This window comes from Glossina fuscipes, unplaced genomic scaffold, assembly GCF_014805625.2.
Source record: "Glossina fuscipes isolate IAEA_lab_2018 unplaced genomic scaffold, Yale_Gfus_2 61418, whole genome shotgun sequence".
Lineage (NCBI taxonomy): Eukaryota > Metazoa > Arthropoda > Insecta > Diptera > Glossinidae > Glossina > Glossina fuscipes.
The window spans coordinates 38,092-49,770 of record NW_024003633.1 but is presented as its reverse complement, the minus strand read 5'-3'; positions in this window follow the sequence as shown (position 1 = coordinate 49,770).

The following is an 11,679-nucleotide window of genomic DNA, read 5'->3' as shown; positions in this document are numbered from 1 at the left end:
TAAAAAAGCTATGTAGAAAACCTTAAATATATTAGTTTGGGGAAAAAGAAATCCATTATTTTTCGGTAGATGGCTGCACTGATAGATTTCTCGTAAAGTATCGATCAAACAATTTCCGCTACTGTACATTTACATACTGTACATTTCGCAGTAAAAAAAATTCTTTTGCTGTTTTTTGTTTGGTGCATTCAGTTGTGAGCTACAGCGTGTTAAAAATGGAAGTGAACAAAGAGAAAATTCGGTACATTTTACAGTTTTTCTTTGACAAAGGCGAAAATGCACCCCAGGCGGCTAAAATTGTGAATGGTGTTTATGGTTCCTATACTGTAACAGCCAATTATGTGCAATTTTGGTTCCGTAGATTCCGTTCAGGAATTTTTGATGTTAAAGATGCACCTCGCACAGGCCGATCGTCGAAAATGTCGATAAAATCGGAGAAATGATCGAAGTTGACCGGCATGTTAGCAGTCGTAACATCGCCAAGGAGCTAAAAATCGACCATAAAACAGTTTTAAACCATTTACACAAAGCTGGATTCAAAAAGAAGCTCGATGTTTGGGTGCCACACCAATTAACAGAAAAAAACATGATGGATCGAATTTCCATCTGCTAAGCCTTGGCCAAACGGAATGAGATAGACCCATTTCTTAAACGGATGGTGACTGGAGATGAGAAATGGATCACATACGATAACCCTGTGCGAAAACGATCGTGGTCAAAGAGCGGTGAAGCACCTCAAATGGTGGTCAAACCAGGACTAACGGCCAGGAAGGTTTTGCTATGCATTTGGTGGGACTGGAAGGGGATTATTTATTATGAGTTGCTTCCATATGGCCAAACGCTAAATTCTGATCTCTACTGTCAACAACAGAAACGGCCAGAATTGGCCAACAGGAGAGGTGTCGTGTTCCACCAGGACAACGCTAGGCCACACACATCGACAGTGATTCGCCAGAAACTTCGGGAGCTTTGTTGGGAAGTTTTAACGCATCCGCCATACAGTCCGGACTTGGCACCAAGCGATTATCATCTTTTTCTTGCATTGCAAAATTTCTTTAATGATAAAAAATTGGAATCTAGGGAGGATTGTGAAAATCGACTACTAGAGTTTTTTGCAAATAGAGACCAGGACTTCTATGAGAGAGGCATTTTGAAGTTACCTTTAAAATGGCAGCAAATCGTACAACAAAACGGTGCATGTTTGACCCAAATATTTATAGTAATTAGGCATAAAAGGCCATGGTGTCACGTTCGCTGCTCCAACAGCTGACTTCCAATGATATTGGAGGTTTGAGCTAATTAAGTCTAGGTTTGATGAAAACCGTTTTATTGAGCACTCATCTTCTTCCCAAGCTAGCAAAATTACCACTCGTAGCGTAGCGTGCGGTACCTCTGATTCCTTCTTAATCTGATTCGTTGGTACAAGTTAGCGCTTCCTCAATCTCTACAATGAACGTCAGCGTTTCCGATGTTGCTGAGTCGGTCTGTAACAAAACAGTTAGAAATAAGCCGGCAAGTCCTTCTGGTTTAAATGATGCTGAAGTGGCAAGGGTATCTCCTCCCATTGCCGTCACTTAGTCTACTCAGGCGTCATCACCTAAAAATAATAAAGAGCAAAATAAATCATTACCTCCTCTTCGCTGTTCGAGTATCAGCGCTGATCAAACTGGGCATGTCGCACAAGCTGCTCGTGCAAGTGTGGTCTCCCTCTCAATATTCTCCCCCTCTCATAACTCCCAAGATGTGTACCCTACTGTTCTTAGTAGTGATGATATTTGCTTGACGGCAGTTCCTCCCAGAAAAGCAATATTTGTGTCAAGACTGGCACCCGATACATCTGTGGATAACATAAAAAGTTATCTGGCGGTGAAAGTCCCATCAGTCAATCTAAAGCAGGTTAGTTTTTTTTAAATTAGCAAGCGCTTCTTTTAAAATTCTTGCTCCGACTGAAAACATTGATATGTTGTTAGATAAACCACTATGGCCAGTTGGATCCTTAATAAAGGAATTTATCCGTCGTGATCGTCCCCGTAATACTAAACCAGTAGTCCTGTCGCCTTCAGAAAACTAAATGTTTCTTCAGGCTCTCATTTATCAAAATGTTAGCGGCCTAAATTCAAAAATTCATTCTATTCTCCTAAATTCAGCGAGCGCGGAGTTTTCCTGTTTGGCCTTCACTGAAACTTAGTTAAGGCCTGATCTACATTCGTCGGAACTTTTCCACAATTCTTTCCAGGTTTTCAGAAATGATCGATTGAATCGCGTTGGTGGTGGTGTATTAATTGTCATATCTGCATCAGTTCCGTCCAATTTAATTGAATTTCTCACATCTCCTGACGTGGAATTTATCGTAATTCGACCGAAAATGTCTAATAAACAGGTATTTACAACCTGCTCCTATATTCCCCCAAATTCTTATATCTCCATATAAAAAAAACAGCATGCCCTAATTTGTGAAGTGGCCAAGCAGTCTAAAACTACCGATTGGGTCATTGCGTTGGGTGACTTCAACTTGCCTCCAGTCATTTGGTGTAACAGTGATAATTATGGCTGTTTGATTCCTACCTCAACATCTGGTAGATCTGTTGTGTTCTTTAACAAATTATTTGATCACAATTTAGTTCAATATAACGGTACCCCTAATTGCAATGGTAGACTGCTCGATCTCTGCTTTGCCAATTTTCCTGAGATTAGTGTAAGTCGTTGTCCACCTTTTAGTTTACCTGAGGATCCTTATCATCCAGCAATATGCATTTGCTTTCATCACAAGTAGAATGGTTCGTTGAACTGCCTTAATGTTCCAAATCCAACTTTTTCAAATAAATATTATTATTTTCGCAAAATCAATGTTTTATTGCTAAAATATCATCTTTTACATATAAGGCTTGATTTCTCGACCGGCAATATTGAAAGCTTGTCATCGTTCTACAATACCTTTAATCTAGCTATCGATGAATCTGCACCGATTAAGCAATGCCGACCTCGAAGCACGTGTCCCGCGTGATTTAATAAGAAAATTAAATATTGCAAGAATAGAAAAAAAACGCTTTTAACAATATATTCGAAAAGTGACACTGCTTTTGACTCTTTTGCTTACGGCGGCAAAGCATTGATTTAATTCGCTCAACCGCCAATATTATTGCCGATAACTGCTCTTCATTAAATCATCTCTGTTTGCTAATCCTAAATACTTTTTTAAATTTGTTAACTCAAAAAAAAAAAGTTCCACATACTTCTCGAGTGTTTCTTTTAATGGGTCTGATTCCTCGGGTGGTTTTGAAATCTCAAATCTCTTTGACGAAACTTTTCGACTGCTAATTCCGATTTATCAGCAAACTACCCATATCCTATAACTAACTTGGTTTCAATTCCCAATTTGGCTATTTCTGAAAATAACTTTCTTAAAAGGTTAAGCTCTCTAAAATAATATTGTGCCATGGACATGATGGAGTTCTACCATGTGTTCTTAAATCTTGCGCTGTCGAAATATGTGGCGTTATCTCAAAGATTTTTAACCTGTCCGTGAATTTAGGTGTTTTCCCTTCGTGTTGGAAGAGTACTTTCCTTATTCCTGTTAACAAAATTGGAAGTAGACAACGCGGTGAGAACTACAGGGGCATAGCCAAGTTGAGTGTCGTGTCTAAGCTATTCGAGCGAATTGTAACTCAGCATTTGGGCTTTGCCATTAACTCGTATATTTCTCCACACCAGCATGGCTCTCGGAAAGGAAGATCTACGGTCACCAATTTGTTAGAGTTTACTTGTCATGTTTACAAGGCTTTTTCTAGTGGCTCTCGCACAGATGTAACATACACAGATTTAAGCAAAGCGTTTGATTTGGGTAACCATAACTTACTTATCTTTAAACTCCAAGCCTCTGGCTTCCCTTTCTATTTAGTAAAATGGACAAGCTCTTATCTGCAAAAAATATCCTCCATGGTCATCACCTCGTATGAATTTCCCATGACATCTGGCGTCCTTCAAAGCAGCTACTTAGGACCCCTTTATTTAATTTATACATTAATAATCTCCCTTCGCTGATTAAATCCAGCCAGGTCTTAATGTACGCTGGCGATGTTAAATTGCTTTCTCCGTTTTACTTGGAATCGCAATCATATCAGCTTCAAACTGACTTAAACAATTCGGCTACATGGTGCTCGTTAAATTTTATGAAATTAAATCCAAAAAAATGCAAGCAAAAAACTTTTTTTCTTAAGAAGCAAGACATTCAGTGACGCGTATTTCATGGACTCATACAAATTGGAAATAATTCGTTCATCGACTGAGAGGTTCTATTCGATCTAGATTAGTTTTAATTTGCACATTGAGCTCCCTTTAAGTAAGTGCTTTCATTTAGAAGTGGTCCGAAGAGCTGAAAGATCCTTACATTGCAAAAAGGCTGCATGTGCTTAGTCAGACCAATAGTTTGGTGTACCTCAGTTGTGTAGTCTCGGTCCTATAGATGTTATGTAGATTTAATTTAATACGTTCAAAAGCAATTCTTGCTGTTTGCCCTTTGGAATTTTAGTTGAACTCTCTTGTCTCTTCGCCTCGTAATGAGAATAAGTTACTTCTGTTATGCTTACCGTCACTTGAGAAACGTAGATTTATTCATAGTAATGCAAAATGTTGAATTATGAATATTATTTGATTTATGAATAAAATATTCAATTATGAAAATGAATTGAAGAGTAGAGAAATGAAATAAAATGAGTATAGGTGTACATAAACATAAAAATGTAAATATTAAAATGGGGAACAGGAAGACAAAAATTACGGGATAAAAGATATAAAAACTTGTAAAACAATAAAATGAAATTTTTAAAAATATAAATCAAAAATAATCTGAAATTTTATATAAATTTTTATAGGTATAAAATAATAATTAATAATACTATAGTAAATAATACATGTATTCAATACCACACTCAATATTACTCATCACTAAATAATATATAAATTCAATACTACATACAATCATACTTATATTTACCAACAATTTTATAAATCTAATAAGCTTCAAAAACCACACATAGATCTATGTAAAATAATGGATAAAAGTGATACTAACGTAAAATTAGATATTGGTGGTAACATTAAAGAAATTCATAAAAAACCTAATCGAAAAATGCAATACTATCTTTAATTATGCTAAACCACCTCAATAAAAGGAAAAAAAAATATACTTAACACTTATTAAACAAACTTAGTACTTAACACTTAACCCATCTAAAACCCAATAATACTTATGACCCATTTTAGAATAATAATTTAATATTTTGTATATGACCCAAATTCATTTGATACGCTGCACCCTAGAAGAACCGAATTCCATCTCTGAAAAATTTCTACGAAATACCATCTTATTTGTATTGTTTTATTTAGAATTAGGTCAATTGCTATACATATGATTTTACTTACAAAAGAAAACGTACTGAAAACACAATAAATGTAATGATAAATTGACGTTTATTAACTTTACTTCAATTTTGACTTTCACCATGAAATGTTGACAATTCGAACTTTTTACCGTATAAAGCTTTAGTTCTGCAGAAACGTTGATATGGGAGGGGGCTCAAAAAATGATCCAAGCCGGCTTTTCACACCAATTTAGAATTGCGAAATACTACCACTTACTTTTGCAGAGAAATTTTGAAAATTGTAATATTTTTCGATACAACGGCTTTTTATAATAGGAAGTCATATTGGGAGTGGTCGAGAAAGTGGACTGATCCGAACCATTTTCCATAGCATTCATGCTTGGGCCAAAAAACGTCAGTGTGCCAAATTTCTTCAAAATCACCCAAAAATGCGACCTACACCCTGAATTCTGAATCGATCGGTATAATCAAACGTGAGTGTACCTTAAGCTTTTGTGGGTGTTACATACGTCCGCACCAACTTAATATACCCTGTGCAGGGTATAATAAACAGTAAAGTGTTTTCCTTGCTGCTACAAATTGAATGTGAAATCCTTATGCAGGTAGTAAATTGGTTACAAAAGGAAATTGGTGGCTAAAACATAAAGAAAGACAAGATAACAGAGCAGCTCCGATTTTCCATCTCGATCCTCGGTTTCAAATAGATAGAAATACACAGCAAGCAGCACTTCCTTTGCAGCAATCAACAGCTCGTACAACCGGGGCTAAAACTGACAATACATAAGATGTAAAGAGATGTTCGGTTAAAGTATTGGTACAGAAGATTTTTCCAAATTTTTTCAAACTTATTGCCAGTATGTACCCTCCTGGTAACAAGAACATTAATTAACAAGTAAAAAAATTATTTTTGATCGCCAAAGTTCTACACATACCGCTGGGGTCCTGAAAAAAAGAAAAGCAGTTCAATTTTCATACTCTATAATATTGGCTGATTTTTTCTAGATTTGGAATAAAACTGCATATTTATAAGGTGTATGTATTGTACTTTATGAGTACAAATAAAAGAACACGGAAAACAAAGGTGTTCACAGGTTTTGTTACGTAGATGTGTGGGTGTAGGCGATATCTTTATTTTTGTGAAAGGAAGAATGTTTACCAGAGTTGCGCAAACGAACACGGTCATATGAATGGACGTACATCTTTCATGCGTTCCAGATTTGAAACTAACCAAGAGTTTGTAATAGTAAGCGCAAGAACTTTCAACGTCTCTGCTAAATTTGAAGTCGAGAGATTCATTTCTACCATGAGCAGAATGCTTAACACAGATAATCGATTCAGAATTGTATACCGATCAAGAATATATTTGCTTTGTGAGTTTTCTGGACGTTGCAAACGTTTTAACAAAATAAATATACCCCTCTTCTTTTGGTGATGGATATATTATTATTATTATTTTAATTTTAGACTAATGAAATGAATTCTTAGACTAAAAAAAAGACATTGAGCACTAGCAACACAGGCTATCGGCTCTAATTTAAATAAATGGATATTAGATAGTGAATTTAGTAGTATTAAAAAAGTAGTATATTGAATTGATATTCTGTTCTGAAGCTGATTGTAGAATGTTCAAAGGGTTAATCGTTCCAAATGCAATACTTCTAGCCGAGGAAAAGTTGAGGCAATCGCAGAGAATGTGCTTTATAGTAAGAGTTTGTCCACAACAGCAGATTGGGGGAGAAGACTTCTTCAGGATCCGTTGGTGAGTTGCAATTGTATGATCAAGGCGAATTCTCGAAAATGTTTGTTTCTCAACGTTTGTTGGATATAAAGGTGGAGTTAATTGAGGGTTAATGCAAGAGTAGTGTTGATGATGGTATTGTAAATTTCCTTCTGCAATTTTCTCTTTAACTTTTCTTCCAATGTATCTTTGAAGATCCCACTTTTCCATGACATCATCCATCATTAGAGGAGCAGAAGCAGCATACTTTGCCGCTCGATCAGCCTGCTCATTTCCCAGTAAACCGATGTGACTTGGTACCCATAACATTTTAATTTTTCCGTCGTGTGTAGTAATTATATTCCTTAATTTGTTGATGGTGCTCCATCTCGAAGTCGAAGGGTTCCGGGTAGCTTGTAATACAGACAAACTGTCAGTAACAATGACGGTTTTGAGTTTGTTTTCATGGGCAAGGTTGGCAGCGTGAAGGATAGCTCTGGCTTCCGTTGTGAAAGTTGAAGTACTTTCGTGAAATATGTGGTTGAGAAGAACCCGTCCTGTAGCATCTACCACCGCACAAGCAGGAGGCAGACCAGGAGATTTTGAGCCGTCTGTGTACAAAAGATTCCAACCAGTACTGTCCAATACTTGGGTTTTTTCAGCTATTAGATTCCTGAAGACGTAATTTGTGCATAGACAGTGAGATGTCAAAAGAGCAGTCTTTCAAAATCCAGGGAGGTTTAACACCATTTGCGATGCACAAACAATGGTCAATTGCAGATGGTGACTTTGGAATTTTCTTCGCAATAATAATCTTTCTTACGTCATCACCGAGAATGGATTTGTTTGAATTAAGAAGCTTAGGGACTATTTTAGCCTTTAACTCATACAGTCTGTTTTCTAAAGTTGGGAGACCAGTTTTAATTATAATATTATCGTCGTCCGAAAAGCATAACAACTTGCTCTGACGGCTTGGTGATAGACCGGTTTAAGGATGTTGATATTAGATTTGCAGCTATTGCCATAAATTATCAAAGCATAGTCAATCTTGCTTAACACAAGCATTTTGGTAAGATAAGCAATAGTGTTAATATGCGCATGGCTTCTCCAAGCAACGTACTGTATGAAGTTTACCCTTGTTAAAAGGGAGTTTTTTAACCGAAGACAGTGTGCTTTCCAACGATAATTGTTGGAAAACGTGAGCCCGAGAACATGGAGCGTCTGCACATTTACACTGGTAAGTTGTTAATATTCATCAGTAGATTTCCTGCATCGCACATTTGTTTTCGACAAGTGTGCATTTTTTTAAATTTTTTTATAGAAATTTTAGCTCCTGACGAGTTTGCCCATGTGGAAATCTCACATGCAATAGATTCGAGGATGTTGATTGCTTTCGTGTTGTCTTTGTCTTTTGTAAAAATATATACATCGTCCGCGTAGAGACAATGTTCCACTCTTGGTACACGGCAAAGAATTTTGCTAATTTCGTTGAAAGCGATCTGGAAAAGCGTGACAGAGAGAGGAGACCCTTGCGGAATGCCATTCTTTAGCGGAAAGGAATCAGAAAGATGATTGTTGATTCTAACTTTGAACCGCCGATGCGACATGAATGATTTGATGTAGTTGAAGTATTGGGGTCCAACATTCCATGATTTCAAGAGTCTTAAGATGACATGAAGACCAACTCCGTCAAATGCTTTTTCGAAATCAATTGAGACAATTGTTAGTGATTTCGTTCGGAAATTGCTTTGCTTGTGAAATAATCAATATGTAACAGAGCGTCGATGCACCCTCTACCCCGCTTGAAACCAACTTGTTGCTTTGTTATCAGGTTCTTGGACTCAAGAAACCAAGATAATCTAGATGCCATAATCTTCTCTAATACCTTAGAGAGGCAAGGTAAAAGAGAAATTGGGCGATAATCTGATGCGATGGAGACATTTTTTGACTTTGGAATTGGAGCAACTGTTGCCAGTTTCCACATGTAGGGTATATGGCCAGTCATAAATACCGTATTATATAGGTCCAGTAATTTATTTTTACTAGACTTAGACATAGCACTGATCATTTGGTATGAGATGCGGTCTAGACCAGGTGTCTTCCCCTTCAAATTGGAGAGACAACTTCCAAGTTCTGAGGTAGATACGCAATTTTCCAGGAACATGGCACATCTATCGATATTATTTGAAAGAGATATTGGAGTCCTTTTATTTTCAATGAAAGCACTGGAGAAGTTGCTGTCAGAGGAGTATTCGCACCACACTTTTCCAAAGTAATTAGAAATCTCATCTGCGTCACTTAAAGTTCCATTGGAAATGCAGATGGCAGAAATTTCGTTCAGGTTTGAAGTCCCATTAAGTCTGTTGATTTTGTTCCAGACAACTTTCATTGATGCATTTCTGTGAATTCGTCTCGAGAAAAGTTCGAAACTAAGTGCCTTTGATTTCCGTAATTCCTTCCTGAATAGAACATTGGCCTTTTTGTATAATAACAAGTGATTCTGATCAGGACATCTCTTAAAGCGGTGCCAGGAACTCTAGCTCGTTTAAAAGAGGTGTTGGATTGAGGAATAGAAAGATGAGCAGCCGTGCGAATCGCTTTAGACATAATAGCAGCATCATGGTTGCAGTTTCCGTTAAATGGCTTTGAATTCAAAAATGACTCCACTTGTTTGGAGTAATTGATCCAATCCGCTTTATCTAGGAGGAATTTGGCCTGTTTTGCTGGAGTAGCAGAGGACGTTGAAAGTTTAAGATCGATTATGATTGGAAAGTGATCACTATTATGTAGATCATCAGAAATAGACCAGGACACCAAAGGAAGAAGTGATGGAGAGCAACATGTTAAATCAATATGTGAAAAAGTATGATGAGTTGAGAAGTGCGTTGGTTGCTTTGAAAAAAGGCCTTTTCTAAAACAGTACCGCGAGTGTTGTTCACTGTTGAGCCCCAGATGGTATTCCAGCTGTTGAAATCGCCGCATATAATTAATGGGAGGGAAAGTACAGAGAATAAATTGTAGAGTTCTTGCTGAGAAAACGATTGCGAAGGTGGCATATAGAGCGAAAGCACTGTAAATTTTATATTTAACATTATTTGTATCGCTACGGCTTGTATATTTGAGCTTAAATTTATGCGTTTGTGAGGTATACTTGATTTTATAAAAACACCTACTCCTTGTTTGGAATATGAGTTTTGATCAGCATTTGTGAAGTATCCAGTATATGATTTGGGTGGAATAGGATTAAAAGAGCTTCTACAATGGGTTTCTTGAAGCGATAAAAAGGTTGGATTAAAATCACTTATGAGTGTACGGAGTTCATCAAAATTATTAATAAGTCCCTTAATGTTCCATTGTAGAATTTTAAAAACTTTATTTAATTGTAATGACATGTAAGCAGAGTGGAGGGAGGGTTAAGTTGACATGTCAGCGTCTCCGTCGAGAAGGTCGCTATAGGAATTTTTCGGGAATGATTTATTCTTACCAGCAGAATAATCTGTATTTAGGTGATTTGGTACATTTGAAGCGCAACGGGTTGGCGCACGTGAATAATTTGAAATTGAAGGTTGATTAATGGATGAAAGAATGGGTTCATTACCACTTGTGATTTGTTGAGTAAAGTTGATAGCTGGAGATTCTAGAGAATTTGGTATATTAGATTTTAGCATATGTATTGTTGTTTTAGTTTTTTCAATATTTGCAGTTGCTTTGGTTTTTTCAATATTATATTTGGCAAGTGATGTAACTGGTTTCGCAATATAATTTTTGGTTAATGGTGGAACAGGTTTTTCATTGGAAGCAGTTGCAGTTAAAGTCTTACTAGGCTCGATTTGCGAGGCAACAGCAGCATAGGTATTACTTTTGCCAATTCCATGGGCTACAGATGGATTTCTTTCCCGGTATGTGCGTCGCGCTTCGCCCATGGTACAGTAATTTTCTGTTTTGATTTTTAATATTTCGCGCATCTGTACTAAACGTGGGCATTGTTTGTCTAACGCTGAGTGTTGATCATTGCAATTTATGCAGAAACTACGGGTGCAGCTTTCAGTATGTGGAGGATGACCACAGTTAGCACAAGATGCAGCATTAGTGCATCTTTTTGCCGTATGACCCAGGCGTTGGCAATTTTTACACCTCATAGGATTTGGGATGTATAGTTCTACTTTACATTTATACCACGCCACATCAACTGTTCGCGGTAATCGGTAGCGATCAAAAGTTAAAATAATCCTTCCTGTAGGAGAGCGTGTTTTTCCGTCATCATTTAGTTTGGTGAATTTATATATTTCAGTCGCTCCTTGATTGCCCATTTCGCGAACAATTTCATCTTCCGGCACATGCTTTAAGCAAGGGGCGTGAATTACGCCTCGAACCGAGTTAAGTTTCTCATGTAGTTTAGCTGAAATAGCACATAGATTAGCTAAAGATTTGGCCTTTATGAGCTTTTCGGTTGCGCGCGGGTTCCCAGCGAGGACCAGTAAATTCCCATCGCGTAGAATCGAGATGGAGTCGATGTATGTTGTAATGCTATCTAGAGCTTTTTTTATAGCAAACGGGCTAATTTGGGAAATTGTTATTCGA